General features: G+C 38.4%; 1 protein-coding gene across 6 annotated transcripts in view; it reads left to right on the top strand.

Annotated features, from left to right (window-relative positions):
* Positions 1-21501, top strand: part of PRKCD (protein kinase C delta) — a 75231-nt gene that overhangs the window by 13698 nt on the left and 40032 nt on the right. For 3 of the 6 annotated variants that reach the window (XM_072876106.1, XM_072876111.1, XM_072876105.1), the window contains one exon: positions 18851-18935. The exons of 2 other annotated variants lie outside the window; for them this stretch is intronic. The gene's annotated coding sequence lies outside the window, so the exon portion shown is untranslated. Of the gene's footprint in view, positions 1-18850; positions 18953-21501 lie in introns of all 6 variants that reach the window. One more of the 6 variants, XM_072876108.1, reaches the window with a different exon arrangement.

The raw sequence follows: 21501 nt of genomic DNA, 5'->3' as shown, positions 1-21501 counted from the left end.
TTTGGTTTGCCTGCATGTACTCAAATACTGTACAGCCCATCATATCAGGAAGGAATTAGATAGTGACTTGAGTTACTTGGGCTCACCCGACTTTGAACAATATTTGACTAAAACCAGATTGAAAGCAGTTAAACCAGTTTTTCTGTTGCTGTAGATGTGCTCACAAAGATCTCAATATGGTCATAATTTAGCTGGCATAGTAGCACCATCGTTGACATAAAAATAAGTAAACTCTCACATTCATACTTCATGCGGCAAGCCTGTGTTTCAGGAATGAAATTTCCCTGACTTTAGCCAGACAGCCCATTTGATTTAAATGTTAATGAAGGCAATGATTTTTTCCTTCTGCTACAATTGTTTTAACCAGTACCATTGCACCTGTTACGGGATGTGTCCCTCCGCTGCCCCCAACCCCCCCCAAAAAAAACCCTGAAAAAAACCCAACCCTTTGTTGTTAAAGTCCGAAAATAGCAAAACATAATCTTGATATTGCTTTATGCAAGAGAGAAATTACTTTGAGACCTCAAATTCTGTACTTTAAAACACATTTTCACATGACATATTCTGGTGACATCAGTCTTAATAGAGCATATTTCACAGAATTGTTTCAAACTCATCTTTCACTTTGTATTCGTGGGCTCCACTTCCTTATCCTATGCCTTTTATTTCTGTGCTTTGCTGAAAAGCCAGCTGCGGTTCAGTACTTAAAATGTCTTTTAAAGACAAAAGGTCTGCAGTGAAACCTTTTAGATCATGAAACTCCAAAAAGCTTTGTTTTTCTGTTGTCCAGCTTGCTCTCTTCTTTGACCTTTGGTTTGTGTGATACATAGGATATGTAAGTAGCAAACAGTCAAAAGCTGATTTTAAGAAACTTTACTAGGTTGTTTTTGATTCTCTCTCTTATTTTATTCCTTCCAGAGACTGATGGCAATTCGCTTGCACTCCTAGGAAACGTAACGTTTCCACAGAGAGTCCATTATTAGAACAAATAACCAATTCCAATGGTAATACTAGCAGGAAGCAGTATACTGCAATCTAATGAATTTCTGAGATCAGTCATTAAGTCATCTTTCTGTGTCCTTAATTTGTTATATGGAAACTGCTGGTTTTACAGGTGTCCCAGTTTTGGAGAAAAAACAAATTGGTGGTCTCTGAAAATGTGTACAGCTTTAGTATCTAGTTTATTTAGAAATAGATGGTAAAACTCCAGAGAAAAACATGTGATGTGGTAAAATGTATTTTGCCCCAAATTAAGTTTCTCGGTCATCCTAAAGGAATGGGAGTGTTTGGTGTTTTTCCCACTTTTTTTCTTCTGAACAAAATCCATTGTGCTATTGTCAAGTCCTCTGCGGTTTGCAATCAGATGTTTCCAGGATCTGCCACAATAATTAGTTTGCTTGTCTGAATCTCTTCAAAGGAGCAACTTAAAAGATTTTTCCTTTAATTGCTGAAGTTTTGTATTAACCTTCCCAATGGGTGTTTGTTCAGTAGCTAGCAATATAGGAGGTAGTACAGTGAGCTGACATTCAGAAGTTGCTTATAGCTGGAGGTTTTTCCATTTCAAAATGCTTTGTAAAGTGAACAGAGCTGTGAATACGCAGTGTAAAATTCAGAGCAACTGTACTGTGACCAAACAATTCTGCAAGAGTGTACAGTTCTTCACTTTGAGTCTGTCACAGTTTACACTTGTTTTATTTAGTGAAATACTTCAAAAGAACTGATATGACATTAGTGTGTAGTGTAAGGGTATACAAATAAAGTCATGTATTCCTATAAAACCCCACCTTTGGAAATGTATTAGGGTATAGAAGTTTTGGTTCTTTCACAGTAGCCATTTTGTCCTTCTTAGTTAGATTTTCCCGTGTTTGAAAGGGTCTTTGTTACACTCTTTGGCTCTTCTTGCCATTCATATACAGGGCTGAGGTTTTCCTGTTCAGGGAAAAATTGGCTAGACTCGCCATGCTTTTTCTAATAAAGCTCATAGAGCAGATTGTTGTCTTGGAAAATATAACAGATTGGGTTTTATTCAGCTGGTATATTTTGGACCTCTACCATGTTCTCATTTATCTCTCACTCACAGAAACACTCTAAAATAGCAACAATTTAATCTTTTTTAGATTATAAAGCCTTTGTTATGGCTCCAGAGTTTGATGGCTGACGCTTTAATATATGCTTTGATCTACATTTTTTGTTTTGTTTTAGTTTGTTTTTTTTTTTCCCCCAGTGCCTGTGGAGACATTGAAAGTCCTGATTATTCTCAGGGGCTAATATAACTTTTTATGGAATCAAATTGAAAAAGGTCTCTGTTAGATTACTGCAAGCATACACATGCTTTACTTCATTTTGCAAAGTTGTATTTATTACTAAATCCTAACTCTTCTCTATGAAGGCATAGCTTTAATAATTTTCCTTTCTGCCTCCAAGCTGGCTCTTTGTCTGTGAACAAGGAAAAGATTCCTGGTGATGCTTTGTATGAAACATAAGGGTTCCTCTCTTGTCTGCCCTCTGACTTGTTTTCTGTTGTTCATATTCTAGTTATTGTCCGAGTTCAGGATATTTAAGTGCGATAAAGTTATAGCAGTTGCAAGAAGCTTGTGTCTCCTTGTCAAGAGCCACAGGTACTATCTCAAATAATTGTTCTTGACTTCAGTGTGAGTGCTCAAGAGAATGAGGATCATGCAGTTCAGTTTGATTGCTGCTCCATTTACAATGTGGAAAGCTTGTCTCCTGCGGCTCTGCCCAGTTTATCTGGAAAAGCAGGAAAAGTTTTCAAGCTATGAGGCTCATGTAGATGGATTCTTCTCAGTTTTGCTCAGTTGTCAGCTGTTATTTCCTGGCAGGTGCAAGCACTGCATCTACTCCCTGAAGGACTCGGTCACTATGACTTAGATTTGCCTTAGCCTGGGTCTTAAAAGTTGTAGGCTATCTAAAAGAAAACTCATGTGTCTGGGAAGATACTACTGAAGAAAAATCAGAAAAAAAGGTAAACAGTGAGTCTACAAAATACTTGTTTTGCTCTTTATTATTTGAGTTTAATAGAGTTAATAGAGTTTAACTCAATAGAGTTAAATTTTTGTGGTTAGGCTGTGCTAGAAACAGGTAGGAGGCGTACATTGTTGTGCTGGGTTTCCCCGAGAAAGACAAACCTGGTGACTTGTTGGGTTAGCACATTTACTCATCTACTACTTTGTGTATTCAAGGAAGAATCCCAGATCCTCTTCTGATGATGTGACTGTTTCTGTCTTGCCTAAGCATAGTTAGATGCAGCCCATATCCAAAAGTTTTAGAAGACAGAATGAAAACCTTGCCCAGTATGAAAGACAGGTATGACAGGTGAGTACTCTTGGCAGACAATTTCATTTATTATGCAGCTATTTGAAGTGGCAAGCTTCCAGATTTCCACTTATAAAGGAAGATAATTGCCTAACAAGGTCACTAGGAACAAGGAATACAGTGGGATAGAAATTATGTCCTTCTGTCCTTTGGTAGAACAGGTCCTTTTATTTCATGACATGCTGGAAGGACCCACTGGGCTGCAGTCATGCCAGTTCCAGACACTGTGTGTATATCACATCTCCCATTGCCCACCAGAAAAATGAGTTTATGAAATGTTGAAAAATGCTCAAATGAAGATTAATATGCAAACTACAACTGGGCCAGTCTGTAGTTATGTGGTAGCTTCCTTAAATGTGTAAAGGCTGGGAGAAGGTGGGGGTATTTTGTTGTTCTTGTCCTTTAATTCTGTGGGAATTGTATCTTATTTTGATTTTTTGTTTGTTTGCTTAAACTGCTCTGAAGATAGTGTCAGTAATTTTCTTGTCCTTTGTATTGTGTTTGTGATTAGAGTAACTCGAGCTTTTTCAGAGAATTTTCACAGTGTCATTGAGAGATGGAATTATCCTCATTTTAAAGGGAAATTGTTATAGGAAAAGTAGGAGATTCTCATCTATTTAAGATGCTAGTCTCATATTTTAACTACACCTGTGTCTCCAAAGTACATTCCAGGTGATTTCTAGCCATGTCCTAATAAAGAGCTGAAATTTTTTGGATGAAACTTTAAAAACTCGTCTTTGAGGAGTTTTGTCCCTTTGAGGCAGAAAACCTGCCAAGTCTGTGGAACTTCAATGTGGTGATTAAAATTAGACATAGTTGTAAGTAACTGAAAACACGTCTACTAGTCAGAGATGTTAAGCAACGTCAATGGAGTTTGCTAGCAGTCATGCCTGTAATGCATGTCAGAGGCTATTATTGCTATTTTGAATGAATCATTTGGGTAACAGAGGTCATAACTTAATTTGTAATTGTATACATAAGTACACAGAACATGGGAACTACCTATTAAGTACTTCTGCATTATAATATCTTTTTACTGTCTCATCATTTAAAAACGTGTTTTCAAAGGAAGAGGAGCAATCTGAAAGAAGTATGTGCTTACATAGGTTAAATTGCATGTATTCAGATGGATCTTTATCTTTTTGATGCCACACTGAAATACGTATATGATATTCAAATAATGCATGTGGAATAGACACGATCGTGTCAGTCAGCTTCCAGAAAAGTTGCTCAATGTTCTTTCAGAAGGCACCATCCTTCAGCTTCTTGGCAAAAGAGGAACTACTGTTTGGAAATGAGCCAGTGATCCATCTAATTAAATTCCATCGCTCAAATAATGATCAGCACTCCGTGGAAGATTAAAAAATACTGTAATTTTTTTAATTTTTTTTTTTAATTTTTTTGTTCCTTCTGAAACAAAAAGCCCCCGGCTGCCCTCACAAAAAGATGGAGGGGGAAAAAAAACAAAACCCAGACACAAAAAAAACCAGAGGGAAAAAAAAAGGCCTTGACTAATGTCTTGAAATGGAGCATTTATGGAAGAAAAAGATCAGCTGAAAGACCTGCTGCTGAAGTTAGCTTGTCCATGCAGAATTCTTGCATGAGCAACAGACTACAAATGTAACAAGAATGACTGTAGCTCTGGTCATGATATTGCTGACATCCTCCACAAAATCCTCAATGTTGCTGAGTTTTATTCTAACCATTTTCCCCCCAGTAATGTTTTCATTGGCATAGCAATGTGAGACATCAAAATGCTGGGCTCTGAAAAATCTAAACTTGCCCTTGCCTCAGCAAATGGCATACTCCTCCATGGGAGTTCTGTGAACATCTGAATTTAAGCTTTTCTTTTAAAAATATAGTCCTATGGGTTGCATATAAAATGTGTTCAGCATAAAGACAGGGTCAACTAAGTAACTTAAATCAGCTTCAAGCTCCAGAACTCTCAAGTCTTTATAGAACTCCTTGGGCAACAGCAAAAGTGATCTGCTGGTTTGACAATATTTTTTTTAATTATTATTTCTATTAATCTTTTAAAATCTTAGTTTATTTTCCCCTACTTAGAAATGCTTCTAGAAGCCACAGGTCTGGGTTTTGGAGCTTGGGAAAGAACCCAGACAGAAAAGCTGGACAGGGAAGAGTCCCATGAATAGACTTTTGCAGCCAGGAAGATGAGTGATGAAGGATAAAGGTAAACTTCTCCACTCATTCCTTTGAACAAAGATGAAGAAGAAAACAAAACCAAAGCACCTCCTCTTGTTTCTGCAGCTGCTGGCATTGGGATTTATGTAGGGCTTGAAGGCTGCAGACAGGCTGCCTAATTATGCTTGGGGAGGTTGGTAGCTGCCTGGAGCAGCAGACTGCTTAGGGGTATTAATACCAACTTGGTTTGGTGCCTACCATGCATGTGTCAGAGCACGGTAAGTTAGCCTGACTGCTACCAGAAAGGTCATACTGGTGGCATAACAGCCCCAACTCTTGGGGCTCTCCCTGTCTCTGCAGCCCAGGACCAATCCTTTCCTTCATCTCCCTTAGTGCAGGAGGAATGGCCCATTGCTCCAGTCCCTAAGCTTACAGGTGGCACAGTTTGGTTTTGCTGAACCTGCTGAGGAGCTGGGATTCTAGTCAGGGCTGTTGTATCCATCATATCCATTCCTGGCATGTGTTTTGGCATACAGTGCCTCCTAAGAAGACACGGACATATTTAGGAGCTCAACTGAAGCAGCTTGTTGTGGTCCCTGGAATGCATCCTGACAGGGATGCTGCCACCTCGAAGGAGCATGAAAAATGAAGTTGGCGATATCTTAAGGTCAAAATACTTGCACATGAGCTGTTTATCCCCTTAAATCATGGAGTGCTTGATTCCCGAGTTGTAGCACAACTTCCCCCCCCACCCCCCCACCCCCCAACTACTTAATGCCTAGGTCTTGGAACTAGGAATTACCAGGTAAAAGGTTTTAGTATCGTATCAGTCCACTCATGGTGGCCGTGTTCCTTGTTCTTTACTATGTCTTTTTAATGTACTGTGTGTTGCCATGTACTCCTACAGCTTGCTTGAGCAGGAGTATTTATGTCTGTAAGCTATGCCAAAAGGAGTGGTTAAACCCAGAAGCGATAGGAGCTGACTGAGGTGTGATGAGAGCAAAATAATTATTCTAAATATAATTAATTAAGGCTTGTCACTTGAAAAACATAAGCAGAATAAATTCTCTGCTAATCCATAACCCACTATCTACAACCTGCTAGTTTGTTGGAGATGGAAAAATCTTAAATGTGCCATACGTATCCCAACATCCAGGTCATCAGGGTCTGTCCCCTGGATGATTCGGAATCATCCCCCTGGATGATTCACCTCGAAATAGAGGTGAAAACTAGCAGCAAAAGTAATAATTTTGAAGTTTCTCTCCACCTTTCTCTCCCACATGTTGCTCCCACCCCCCCGACCCCCCTCTAGATACAGTTGTCATGCAGTTTTCTAAGCTGTCTTAATGCTTGTAGCTTTCAAACACGTTTTGAATCATTTGTTATGCTTCTACATCTCTCCTCTTTGCTCTGTGGGTTGGCTGTTGCTGACTTCTCTCTCCATACCGTGTGGTCCAAAACATTTATTTCACCTACTAGATACCAGTGAGGAAACAATCTTGAGTTCTTAAGGAGCTCTGGTTTTTAATATGTTCTTTATCTTTATTAGGTGATCTTAAGTCATATTTTGCATTACATATACTGTTGGCCCTCAATGTAATGTTTGAGCATCTCTCTCCTGTTAGATGCTTAAACCATTATTAATGGAGTGTTTGTAAACTTACAGGCAGAGTGTCTGGGAATGTTTGGTATGTTCCCATAGAGCTGAACTGTATTTTGAGAGCTGGTTAATGCCACAAAGCCTCCAGTGGCTACTGCTCTACAGATTTGATTCCTCCACTGGTTAGATGACGTGTGATAAGTTGTTCTGCAGACGTGGCTGTGATTGACAGTTTGGATTTTAAAATATAGGCTCTTCCGTGTAACTGTTCTTTGTGGGATTGGGTCAACACAAGTAATTTCCATTTAGAATTTAGAAATTTCATTTCTAAATACGAGGCACAAATTCAGCTCTTTGTTCCAAGTTGAGCTGAGAGTTGGTGTTAACAAAATCTATTTTTAATATTACAGTTTGTGTCGCCAGTCTTCATAATTAAAGCACTTTGGCAAGTATATATATATTGTTTTATTAGAGCAAACTAAGGAACAGAGAAGTTAAAGGGTTTCTCAATGTCATGGTGCATTCAAGGTCAAACTCAAAGGAAAATAGTACAGTTCAACTTGGGACCTTGTCTCCTTTTATGGATACTAGCCTCTCTCCCTGTAGTAGCAGAAGTCACTGATTGCTGCTATGTAATCTAATCTCTCCCTGTTCTTGTTTATTTTTGGATGTGAAAATGAGGTTTCAGTCATTGTTTGTAGTGAGTCCAACGAATGTTGAAACCTGAAAGAATGCTACTCTGTTTCCTATTTGAGAGATGCGTGCTGAAACTAAGGCAAGCTAGGCATTTGTACCAGGATGAAAACCGAAGGCCCTTAGCTGTAGTGTTCCTCAATGTAAAGGATTTGGATGAGGTGTCGTGAAACTTCTATCAAAATAATTCCTCCCTTGTGTGTAAGAAAACAGATAAGAGAATGATCATGTTTTAAGCCTGGTCTTGCCATCTGCCCATTCTGAATTACGACTGTCTTCAGATACGTTCTAGCCAGGTAGTTGAGTAGATAACACAGAAACTCTTGCTAAAATGTACTTTGCTAATGCTGGTTAATACATCAGGAAGAGACTATCATAAAATAAATTTATCTTTATAATTGAGGTTCTCTTTTTCCAGTTTCCTGGGTATTTCCATACTCCATCAGTCCTTATATTTAGTTGGTTTTACTTATTATTTATTGTGAAGGTACTGTTAGGGGAAGCTTGGAGTTCTGTGGGGTAGCAGTTTCGTAGGATAAATAGGTTTTACTTAACACTGTGTAAGATATAAACTGAGAACTTGTCAATTAAGGTGCTATTAACATTTACATCAAGCCTGGCTTAAGCCTGGCCTATAGTCTTCGCATCCAAAACTAACATGCAGTTATGTTCATCTGCCCTTCAGCTCTTCAGTAGATTGTCCTTTTGGTAGGTTCCAACATCCAGCCACCCACCAAGCCCATATACAGCTCCTTACCATTGCTCTCGGCTTCACAGGACATTGTTCATGATCTTTCTTAGGAAACGTTTGGAGCCACGGTAGTTCCCAGCAACATTATTGCAAAGTGCTTTTCATGGATTTGCATTCAAAATCTATGAAAGAAATTAAAGTGGACCCAGTATGTGCATTTGGTATAATACCATCTTAAAAATAATATTACAGTAATTCTTGCTATATTTTGCTGGCTGCTATAGAGTTTTAAATAATACTTGGAGTATTATTACTTGGAGTATGGAGTTGACAACTCAATACTTGGAGTATGGAGTTGACATATTGAACTCTTAATAGCTTAAATAGCTCTTGACTTGGTAGGAAGATTTTTTACTTTTACCATAATCATAAAATCACTTTTGGTTTTCAGGCCATTTGGAACAAATTTGTTGCAGGGCCCTTGAAAGGAATAGCTCTTGAAAAAAACATGTCTATTATTCTTGCTTATACTTTTATAAATACATATCTCAAAGGTGAGTAGACAGTCTCCAAACTGCTTGAAATGCCCCTTGGAAATTAAGTTTGCTGATTTCGTTTCAGACCTGAAAAAGGGCTTTGAAAGAGGACTTTGGAACTTTTAGTAAGTATTTGTAATGGCAGATTACCTGTCCCTGCAATTCTGAGCTATGTACTTACTCAGCACTCTTTGGCCTTGGTTTATGAGTAAGTGAGGAAGTTGGGAGTTTCCACAAGAATGACTCATATCAAGGAGGAATCCTAATACTCTTCTCCCCTGTCTGATTATGGAAGCAAATTAATTAACCTGCGTGCGTAATGCATCTTCCCAAAATTACAGAAAGACTGTTGATTCCCCTTCCTGTAGGAGACAGAATGAAAAATTCTGAATGTAAGTTCAGTAACACATTGCCTCAAAAGCAGGTAGAATTGCTGTTAGGAACCTGTAACTGGCCACCCTGACACCTGGCTTAAAGTGTTCCTGTTGACTGTTTTTGAAAGAAATAGTAAAACTCTGACTTTTAAGACTTTAGAGTATAATCCTTAGATATGATGATGTCTTGCTACTACTAGACAAGGCTTTCTCTATCCATTTGGTCAGCCTCATTTTCTAGTAGGTAGGTGGTGATAGTAAATGGGAATGGATGCATGGATGTCAGCAGTGAACAGTCACAAGCCTGAACCTCGTTCTTTTGACTCTCTCATGCCAAGATCATAAATGTAATACTGTGTTCCACTGAGCTCTGAGTCTGCACAAGTATCTGAAATAATCATTTATTTGTGTAGCTGTTGTAACTTCACTAGATGATGCTAGAAGAATTTTAACTATCTTTTAACCTTGCTACTACAAATTGCTTAGAGAATTTCACTATTTTCTGTTTGGAGAGCAGAAATTAATGTTTCCATTCTATAGCATACTGAAGATTTATTTTGAATTAACCAAGAGCCCAAAAATATTTACTGACAAGAAAAAACAAGCTAATCAGTGTTTTCTCTTCTGTAGACAGAGTTTTAATGTACTTGCTTATCCTAAATTTCAACATAGTTTTGGAAGTTATAAACAGTGACTGTGGAAACAACTCTACCTTAGTACTGTTCAAGTTTCCTAAACTGCTTTTCTATGCTGCAACAGTAAAAGATTAATGCTTAAAATGCTTCTACTTTATTTTTTTGTTCAAAGACTTGAAGTAAAACCCTAGAACTTCTCAGGTCTACTTTCAAGGTGGGTGAAGAGTGTATTTCTTGGGCAGTACCTAAACTATGCATCATTGCCCCAGAACAGTACTAAATACTTGGGGTATTTTTTACTTGTTGTATCTGAGTCTGTCAGAGGTGACAACCTTGGGAAATTTTAACAAACTCTGTAATAACTAGGGATTGAAACTCTTGTAACTCGTAATGCCCCAGTTTATACAAGTCTACTAATGTTTACACTGCACTGAGCCTTTTAGTCAGTGTTAAGCATTTTGAGAAAGGTCAAGATACAAATCCAGTTTGCTGTGTGATTTACACAATGCATTAATGTGGGCTGATAACAATATGATTAGCACCATTTTTTTAAAGGAGTTATTTTCAATTTCTCTTAATTTGCTTGTGCTAGTTGGGTGTCTTGTATCTGTCTATCTTCCTTTGTAAATGAATGCTATTGCTAGAAAAATGTGTTAAGACTATTTGCAATGACAGGAAGGAATCTATATTCACCATTTTTTCCTATTTCTTCCTTGAGAAGCACTTGTTTTATTCTCTAAGTATCCTTTTGTCCTATAAAGAATGGTAGGGCAGATGCAGGCTTTGTTGTTCTAGAGGTTTCTGTGTAGTTTTTGTGGGTAATGTCTGAAGTCAGCAACACAGGGGTTATTCTGCATTTTCGTTTTTCACTGTTCCTCTGGAAAAGGAAATGAAAGCAGCTTGAACGGTCTGTATCATTTGCTTGAGATGTGTAAGTTGTTACTACATTAAATTTTTTTATACCTGACTATAATCCAAAGTCCTAACAAAATAAGGAAAATATTTCTATAAAACCACTGAGCAAATACTGTATGACATACAGTATTTCCATCAGTAATACTGGAAACATTTTCCACAGTTTCACTTACACAAGTACATATGGAAGTTCAATTTTTCCTTTTGTCCAGGGACCTGTTATATGTACTTGTATATGTTTGGTAGTCAAGATTATATCAATTTTTTGATATATTCAATGAATAGATGTTGAATGTCATTATTGCTTTATGCAAATATTTTTCTCATAACTTTTTAATACTGAAAAACCCTAGACTTTAGTGGAACAAAAATGTTAGTGTGGGGAGATAATTATCAAAATGGTTCTTCTTCCTCAGGATATCTGATCTTGGTGAGTATGATATACATTTGCATATCTTACCAATAACCACTGTTTCTCAGTACACATCTTAGATGAGCAGCAGGCACCGACAGCTACACGAGAATCATATGAGGTTCTTTTCTCCCTTCACATTTCCTCAGGTGAATTTTAAGTGCTGTTTTTTATAATTCTGACATTTTCTAACATAAATAGGTTTCATAGCTTTATTTTTAAAGATGGATTTCCTTTTTGAACAGTTAAGAAAACCCTAATGCTCTAATTGGAAAACTGCATCTTGGACAAGGAGATATATTACAGGAGCATAAAAATTACATTTACAAAACTACTTTTTAATTAAGGCTTTTCACAATGTAAGCAAATACATTTTTCCGTATAGCTGTGTTTCAGGTCTGAGTAAATATTTGTTTTTTTAAAAGTCCCACAGAGGCAGAATGGGGTTGTATATTAAAGGCTGGAAATGTAGCTGTCTACAGCTCTTTCCCACAGAGTTGAAATTCATTGGGCCAAAGTTGATTTAATTTTTGTTTACTCAATACAGGGGACTCTCAAATTATCCATGATGTGGAGTAACTTTTCCTAAGAAGTGGGTTACAGGCATCTACTTACCTCTTTTTAGTTGTGTGAATTACCTCTCAGTCCTGGTCACATAACATGTCTGTGGGTTCGGCAGTAATTGCTAACATGGAAAAAGCAGTATTAGAACAGGATTTATGTACTTAAAGTGCTGTAGTGGAAGCAAATATCCAGACCTGTGGGGAAAAGCCAGCATCCTGCGGCCTGCAGAGTGCTGAGTGCTGTAAACCATAAGGCAGAAAGGAGTCTTTTGGGCTAAGTTGTGCTGGGGATGTGGCTTGTTGTAAATAACAGGAGAGCTCCTTGCCAGCACCCACTACTTGCTCGTTTGAGCTGTGTTGACGTGTGAGATGGAGGATATTCCCACTGCTGCGTGGAAGTGAAAGGTATTTCAGATATACAAAATGCTGGGGCAATTAAGATGTGATTAAGCAAGCTGCATAGTAAACAGTATGAAAGAGCTGCTTGGCATTCAAGGAGGGAAAGAATCAAGGCAGTGTGGACAGAGCTAATACACAGAGGAAAGATTTGGAGGCAGGACTGGGCAGACCATTAAGGGCAGATCTACTCAAACAAATTACACCATGTGGAAAGAGAATTTCCCACTCTGCTGCCTGGGGACATGCAGTCTTTCCATGCTGAGAGTTAAGAAAGGGATCTTCTCTAATTCCGAGTGGGAACATTTGCATTTGGAACTACTAGGAGCATTTTGATTCCTGTGTGTTTCCCTCCCATACTTGCAGTCTGTTACCTGCCTGTCCCTTTTAAAAGTATGATTGCACTGTAAAGATTGGGAAGAGCATTGTATGCACTGTATATGCTATTGCCTTAGGAGCATTGTGGTTTACAGTGGTTTGGTTTTCCTTGTGAGTTTTTCCGTGCCAGTAGCAGCCATACACCATCCTTTTTAATTTAATGATGTGACAGAATTGACATGTCCTAATGGTATGCTTCCTAACCATGACATGGTACAGGAGGTAATATTTAGTGATAGCAGTTTGTGATTTGCTATCAAAAGATTGCTATAAAAATTATCACAAAGAAGCACTTTATGGCAAAAGAACATGTACAGCAAAAAGTCAGAAATAATTGGAAGATGCAGGGAAAGTAACCAAGACTTTAACTCATTTATCCATTTAGTGATGGAGGAAATGATAGGCCATAATGAGCCAGGAAAGCTTGTTTGTAGGAAAATCATTGAATACTCCGTTGCTTCTGTGGGCTAACTGGGACATGAAAGCACAACTGTAATCAAAGTGTTTGTGTTCACTTGTGTTACTTTTCTGGGTAATCTCTAGGTACCCTTGCAAGTCAGTTGCATATGTCTTTGCTTCCTGAAAGTATTTTTTTAGACAAGTAATGAAGTTTGTGTCTTGCTTATCAGCATGTTCATTAGTGCCATGATCCAATAAAGTAACAAAACAGATGCTGACTTGCAGTGTTGTTAAGTGAAGTTCTTGAGTATATGTTTTATATTTCTCTGTGTAGTGTTTTGCATATGCAAACCAAACATCTCATTTTTAAATGATTCTCCAGTTTTTAGTAGGATGAGTACTGGAGTGGAAGCTGGAAAAAGCCATGACAGACAATATGCATCTAATAATTTGATCTGCACTCATCCTCCAGAAATTTGGGTCTTTCAAGTAGTAGGAATAGCATTTCTGGAAGGTGGCCAGAGGATGTTCTTGACAGTGCCCAGTCCACAGGACTTCTTACTTTCAAAACCCAAAATAGTTGAGCATGTCCTGCCATGGTTATTTCTACAAACAAGATTCTGGCTCATCTAAAGCTCCAGGGATTCTTGTTTAGCTTTTTCTTTCTTGTTTACTGTGTTGTGTCCCAGACATGTCAATGCTTAAAGGTTTTCTTCCCCAATAAGGGTACTAAAATGATATGTTTTTATTAATTCAGTGGAAAATCACTTAATATGGCTCTTAGCAGACATCTATCCCAGTGTTTAGATAAAAATGGCATCCATGTCATCACAGTGTGGAGTTTATATGTTTAAACCACAAAATTCAGGAAAAGGTAAAAACATAAAGGTTTGCTGTTAACTTCTTATCTGGAGGATTAAAAAGGAAGGAATTAAAAATGGTATTAAATAGTACATCTCAACCTGAGTTTACATTACAACTTGTACTGTAAACTCTGTGCTACCTTTAAATAACCCAGATCTCTCTTAGGATCCCTTTATGCTTTAATTCAGCTTGCTGTTAATGAGCTGTGTCTGTTTCTTCTATATTTTTGGGAATGCCAGGTCTACTGTAGAGCTTTAAATCTTCATTTCCTATAGAAAGTGATTCGGAGGGGAGGGGACAGTTAAAAATAATTTGTGGTTCTATTTTCTTATCTGTTTTTGGAAATCTAATCCTGAACTTTGAAATTACAGCAGGAGCAAATGCTTTTAATTAAAAATAAATTTCAGTTACATTTGCTTCTTTCCAATTTCTCCTTATCAGTCCCTGTGGCCATTCATTATTTATCATCATCCTATACATCCTTCTGTGTCGCTCAGTTGTGCTTATTTCATTTCTTCATTGCAAAAGTGAGAGATGCTTTCACAGGTAGTGATGCATGTATCCGTGTATGGCTTCACTGTTTATTTTCAGTTATTAAACCATAGAAAAAGTCTTGATTAAGTTGACTTTTATTGGTTATTTATATTTCTTTTGTGGTTTTTGGCCTTCACATTCTAGGTAATACAAAAAAAAAAAAAACAAACACCAAACAAACCAGGATAAAAGGATGATTCCTACCTACCCTGAGCAGCCTTTGAGTACCAGGAAGCAGCAAGGAAGAGGGAGCATTGTGCTCAGCAAGGCAGATTCAGCCCATCTTGCTGTCTAATGTCTGATTGAAGTGACTAAGTATGTTTGTGGCCCTCAGGGGAAAAAATGGCTTCTCAAAAAAATAAACAAAACAACCCCAGCAATGCCAGACGCAGTCAGGAGGGAGGACTGGATCTGTTCCTACAACTCAATACACAGTTAATGAGCAAAATTTTTGGTTCACAAATCTTGTGTCCTTTTACTTTAAAAGCCTTGATGAAAATCATGCATCCATGAACTGAATTGTATTTCCTCTGACGAGGTTATCTGAGCAGCAGATTTCCAGCGTGTATGAATGATGATACAGTTCTCTCGACTAATGAATATTGTAGCTTTCCAGATACTTGGAGGATTAGGTCATAGGGCTGGCGGTCATATAAATTTCTGGCTTGGAGGCTTGTGCTCTGTGAGAGGCACTTAAACTGCATAATCTGCTGATGTTTTCAAAAGGGCAAAGTAAAATTGTTCTCTCATTGACATGTTTTAGAAGGCATTTTTTGTATTTCTGTTGAATCCTCAGTTTCTCTATTTCCATTTTTTGCTGCTTCATTGTTCATATAGAGACATTAACCCAGTAAGTTTGAAATAAGACGAATTTCCAGTTTCCCTTTTTTCTTAAACTGTAATTGACATACTCTCTTTACGGTATTTGGCTGTTTCAGAGTTAAGAGGAAAGAGCTTTTCCTCTTCAGTGGAAAGTAAAAAAAACCCAACCAACCAACTAAAAACAACACCCAAAAAACCCAAACAAACCAACCCCCAAAACCACCACTGTTTTGAAGAGAAAGGTGATGTATATTGGGTTGTAAAAGTTTAGCTGAAGTGTTGTCATGTTGTTTTCTGTTTGATTTGAAAATATGTTGTTGGCATTTTGTGTTATTGTCTCTGGGAAATATATCTCAATTTCCAGGAAACTTAAAATTGCACAGAAAACTATGCATACAGCTTTGTGTGCATAATTACATATAGGAAAGAAAATCTCGAATGTTATAATGAATCCTGGATCAAAATACTCAGCAAGAGTGAGGACGGTGCTGAGGGATGGCCTTGGTGTGTAACTCCTCCATTAAAGGATGCTAATGGAGTATGCCTGAATGTGGATCCCTGCCCACTTGATTATGGTGATACCTAACCAGATACTGTACAAAATATTGGATTTTCTTTGGCTATTTTCCTTTGGTTTGGTTCTTCTGAAAGCTGTATGAGTAGCTCAGCTTTCCCAGTGTGCTGGTTGTTACAAAAATGTCTATGAACCCTCTTGCAGAATGGCATGCTTCCTTTGGAGAACTCGTATTCACATGATACACTTGATGTACAGTTTTGCAATTTAGTCATACTGACTAAATACTGGCAAATTCCTTGAATGTTGTTGAGGAAGTGGGAGCCAAGAGATAGTTGTGGGCTCAGGCTTGCAGAAGGCATGCAGGGCTCTGTTTAGTGACATAGAGCCAGAAGTGGTGTATAGCTTGGTGTATTACTGTTGGGAGGAAGAGGTGTAGCTTCATCCCTTTCACTTGATAGGTTTTTTCCTCTCACACGGAGGTGATTGTGTTATTTAATTGCAGGGAAAAAAACCCTTTACTTACTCCCCATGTCAAAAAAAAAAAAAGTTTCCTAATCAGTCTTAAATCGTGCATGCATAGAGAAAAAACATGGTTTGCCTCCTATCTCATATTTTGGACATGCTCCCATTTCATAACGTGATTTGATATTAATGAATTGTTCACTCACCTAGAGCTTCACCTAGCCAGCCTCGTTGTATTAATCCTTCCATGTTGTTGCAGTTGCTATTTATCAAATGATATCAGCTTGCGCTATCAGAAGTGATGAACAAAGTCTTTGGACTTCAGGCAGTGTTTCTCCTCTTGCATGTTTTTAATGTCTGATGTTTGGGTTTGAAGTTAATGAAGAGGATTCATTTGCACTTTTGTTTCAGACTTGACTTTGGTAATGGTGAAAAACAGCATGCCTACAGTGCTTTCATCTACTGTTTAGTCCTTGGCATTTAAAGAGGAAGGAGAACTCGGGAGTTTAAAAAAAAAAAAAAGTATTTAAATGGCTATTTCTTATATACTTCTAAAGAAAAAGCAGCTGACAGTAGTTCCCCCCCTGCCCCCCTCCCAAGTAGTAGCTGTGGAATATCGAAAAAGCCAACTTTGTTGTTCCAAGTGTTCTTTTTCCCTTTCCGAAAAAGGACATTCAGTGTAAAATGCTTTTTTTATCTTGCAGCATATGCTGCGTAACAGCCTGTCCTGCTGTCTATTTCAGAGTCCAAAATTTCCTCAACTTACTGATCTTCTAGTGTAAAACCCAGATCTGTCTTACTCGATGCACTTGAAACCACTTTAAGAACAGTCAACTATTGTTACTGAGCTAATCATATCTTATTATATGCTCAAATAAATTGGGGTGTACATCTTCCAAAAACCCCATAAAATAAGGTCTGCTTTAGTTCTTGCTTGCCTGCTATCTGCATTCCCCTCAAGCTTCTCAGGAGTTTGCACTGCCAAGATTGAAAGAGTTGGTCTGTTCAGAAAAAGGTTTCTGATGCTCATATTTTGAAACGTTTCTCATAATAATGATAGGGAAAGCATCAGTAATTTTTTTTGGCCTTGAGAGTGTTGGGGAAATATCGACAATTTATATGGCAGCTATAAATTCAGGCAATTTTGGGACTGCTGAGCATGCAAAAAAGGCGTGGAAACTTGGAATTATCTGTGCTTCTGGCTGAGTGGGATGAAACCAAGGAACATCTCTTGCTACATGGCTTATCTAGATGGATTTTTCTCCAGACTATTGCAACACAAACAGTGACAGATTTTATTATGTCATTGTTTCTGTTTCTAGCTTTTGTCCTAACCCAACAAAAGCAGAAGTATCTGAAAGAAAGTATGGGGGGGGAAAAGAAGGAAATGGTAACTACATTTTTTCCAAGCTAGGTTTGTAGGACTCTGTGAACCACTCTACATGTACTATTTAAAAAAAAAAAAACAAAGCAAACCCCAAAACTTACAGCATTTACACTAGAATTTAGTGTATAGAATTGTCATTTTGAAATTATGAACCAGAAAAAATTTCATTTGGCAATAAACTTAACAGCAAGTAAATGGAATTGTGGTGTTAAACTTCTTGTCATCTTTTCTCACTTTTCATAGTCCTGTTGTGTAATTATTTAAAAACATTTTATGAAGATACACTGTTTTAGAAATCTTACTACAGAAATTGTAGGTGGTTGAGCTGTTTTAAAGATGCTCTTTTCATTCTTGGCTTCCTGAAGATAACTGCATTTTGTTAAATATTACCTAATGGATATATTTTGCTTTCATAAGTGTATAGTCCCACAGTTCTAATTTTAAGGGTTTTTTTTATTTTGTTTGTAAAATCTTCTCCATAAGATAGTTTATCAAAATAGTTGCTGAAAAGCTTCATGTTACTAATTACTGTTCTTGGATTCCATAGACTGATTAATCAAATTAATAACTGGAGTAAATTAAACCATTCATAGGAGATAGTTGCATCTTAATGGCTAAACCTAAATGACAAATGGCTAAACCTAAATAAAAGCAAGAGTGATGCTGATGCAGAGGCAGTACTTTTGAAGAATTCTCCTTTTCCTGCAGGGACCTACATGCAACGTGTGAGTTTAGCCCTGTTTTTTGGAGAACACTTTTCAAACCCTCTGTGGATTTTAAGCTTTCAAAGCAGTACCTGCAGATAATGTTTTGGCCATCTCTAGCAGCTGTAAGCATTCAGCATCATGATGTATAGTGATTTGGTGTTGGTTATAGGTATGTTTTTCAGGCTTTAGCTGGATAGCAGTAGTGCAATAGTCAGTAATGCTTAGGGAAGTCCAGCTGATAAAGAATGCTGCAGTGCGTCTTCTTGACAAGGTTGATAACGGCAAATATAATAAGCCTCTTTTAAACGGACTTCATTTTTAGACTGACTTCTTCCCACAGACCATCAAATAGAGGCCAGGGCTTGCAACAGAACCTGCTAAAATTCTCTGTAGACTAATTGTAGGCGTGCAATGTAGACAGTAGTTAGCATCATCATTTTGGTTCAGTGAAATGTCCTACAGCATAGGTATTGTTTCTTCTCTCTTGCAGATGGGATTATTTTGATCGTCAGCTGAAAGAATACCTGTCTGTGAAGGGAGTTCTTCAAGAACTGTAGCCAACCTGTCTGCTTCGTGTGAGTTTTTCTGTAATGTAAGCATAAAGCAGCATACCTGGGAACAAAAAAACCCCATAATGTGCACATTAGTGGTGTGCACAGGTTAAGGATGCTAATCACATTTCCAGCATCTTTACTTGCAAGCTTCCATGTATTATCACCATGAAAGTAGCATAATCACCTTTGTAGGCCATACACAAAGAGGAAGGAGGTCCTTGTTCATGTTTTTGAAAGTGATGTGGGGGCAATAAGTTGGGCAATAGTTTGTTGCTATCTTTCTTGAACACCTCGTCCATTGCCAGAATAGAGGACAGGAAACCCTTGTGTAAAAAAAATACCTGCAAGTTGGAAATAATGTATATTTTTGCATCTTAAAAAAGAAAAAAGTTACTGCTGCATCTTTTTAGGGAAGAACACCAATTGGTCAGCTATGCATGGTGCTGGCTACCAGTGTTGGTGTTCCTCGAAGCATTTGTGTGGCCTTGGAAGCAGCCTCAGCAAGGACCCAAGCAGAAAGCAGTCATTTCATACCATCCAGAGCATTTCTGTGAGACAGCATGGAAAAGCCATGACCTGCATGTGCAGCTTTACGTTCATTTACAAAATGTTTTACAGATTACTACAAGGAAATCAGAGGCTCAAATCAGGAGGGGAGTTTTCTCATTTGTATTTCTCTTGGATATATAGTCCCATATCAGTGATGGAACAGTCTGTGCTCTGTTTGGGTCCATTAGTTTTTTAGTCTCTTCAGCGCTCTGTTGTTGGCCTGTGCCAGCATTTCCTCCAGATGATCCACTGCTTTGATGTTACTTCCTGCTTTGTGTAAAAGTCACAACCGCATCTTTGTTTCTGGATTGTGTTAGAGGTGGTTTGCCCTCACTGTTTATAACAAGGCAGAATTACAGCAAGAAAGGAACTCTGACAAATAACACCTTCAGTTGCAGCGTGAGTCCCTGATAGCTGCTGTGCGCTGTTGGACGGAGAGAAACGGCAGAATTTACCCTTTGTCCCTTGTATCTGTTTGGAGAAGATTTTTAATCTAATGTGAATTTTGTGCTAGCAAATCTTGTGAAAATTCTCCTTGGAATATTTAAGATTTTAATATGTTTTGAAGATTTCTTTAAAACTGCGTGTTACAAATACATCCATGTGAAAACCGAGTATTTGTTCATCCAGCAGATGTTGACGTTGGTGATGTGAAGATGTTTTAATTTCCCTCCCCCCTCGCTCCATGCATATTATAGTTGATAGTAACATGGTTGATTTTCTTTGCATATTAAATAGTCAAAAGCTCTCAATTTTAAAGCTTCATGGAAATTACTGTGGATTTTGCAGAATCTATCCTAGATAGCACAGAATGTGGTTTTAGCTTGCAACAGGGCAGAGACCAGGGATACATGACTGTCGTGGTTTGCCCCAGACGGCAACTAAGCACCATGCAGCTGCTCACTCACTCCCCCCAACCCCCGCGGTGGGATGGGGAAGAGAATCAGAAGAGTAAAAGTGAGAACACTCGTGGGTTGAGATAAGGACAGTTTAATAGGGAAAGCAAAAGCCACGCGCATGAGCAAAGCGAAGCAAGGAATTCATTCACTACTTCCCATGGGCAGGCAGGTGTTCAGCCATCTCCAGGAAAGCAGGGCTCCCTCACGCGTAATGGTTGCTTGGGAAGACAAATGCCATCACTCCGAACATCCCCCCCTTCCTTCTTCTTCCCCAGCTTTATATACTGAGCATGATGTCATATGGTGTGGAATAGCCCTTTGGTCAGTTTGGATCAACTATCCTGGCTGTGTCCCCTCCCAGCTTCTTGGGCACCTGGCAGAGCATGGGGAGCTGAAAAAAGTCCCTGACCAGTGTAAATACTACTCAGCAACAGCCAAAACATCAGCGTGTTATCAATATTATTCTCATACCAAAACCCAAAACACAGCACTACACCAGCCACCAGGAAGGAAATCAACTCTATCCCAGCCGAAACCAGGACAGTATCCACCCCTTATTCTATACCATTTACATCATGCCCAGGTTCTACCCCTTCTAATACAATTAAGTTCATTTAGTCCATGGCTTTGGGCTCCATCCATCATAATAGTCCTTCAGGGCAGAAGAGATGGTCTGTGGTGTTGGATTGTTGCATGTTGAAGCCAGTTCTGGTTCCATCACCACTGTACTTTGCTTGCTTTCACTGAAGTTCATTCTTCATTAATCTGGGTGATCCTTATTGAAAAAGTGATGACACACAGTATTATATAGCAATTGACATTATACCATTTAGTTCATTGGCTATTCTCACCCAAAATCAAATCCCCTTGAGGTACACATCGGACTTCCCCATCCTCTCGCATTACCCACCAAGTACACCCGGGTCCTTGGGCAAAAGCAATCCCACGAATGGGCTTGCCTTTGCCTGAGGCAGGAGTAACCCAGACTGTCTTCCCCAGCATGTTTTTTTGTGTACTACAGGGACCTTATCCCCTTCTACAGTGCGTAAAAGTTTTGATTGGGCAGGGCCAGCTCGATTGACAGATCCTCTAGTGTTGACTAACCAGGTGGCCTTTGCTAAATGTGTATCCCAATGTTT

Source organism: Ciconia boyciana, chromosome 11, assembly GCF_034638445.1.
Source record: "Ciconia boyciana chromosome 11, ASM3463844v1, whole genome shotgun sequence".
NCBI classification, from domain to species: Eukaryota; Metazoa; Chordata; class Aves; order Ciconiiformes; family Ciconiidae; genus Ciconia; species Ciconia boyciana.
Note: the sequence above shows the minus strand (reverse complement) of the source record. Positions and strands in the feature narration are given on the sequence as shown.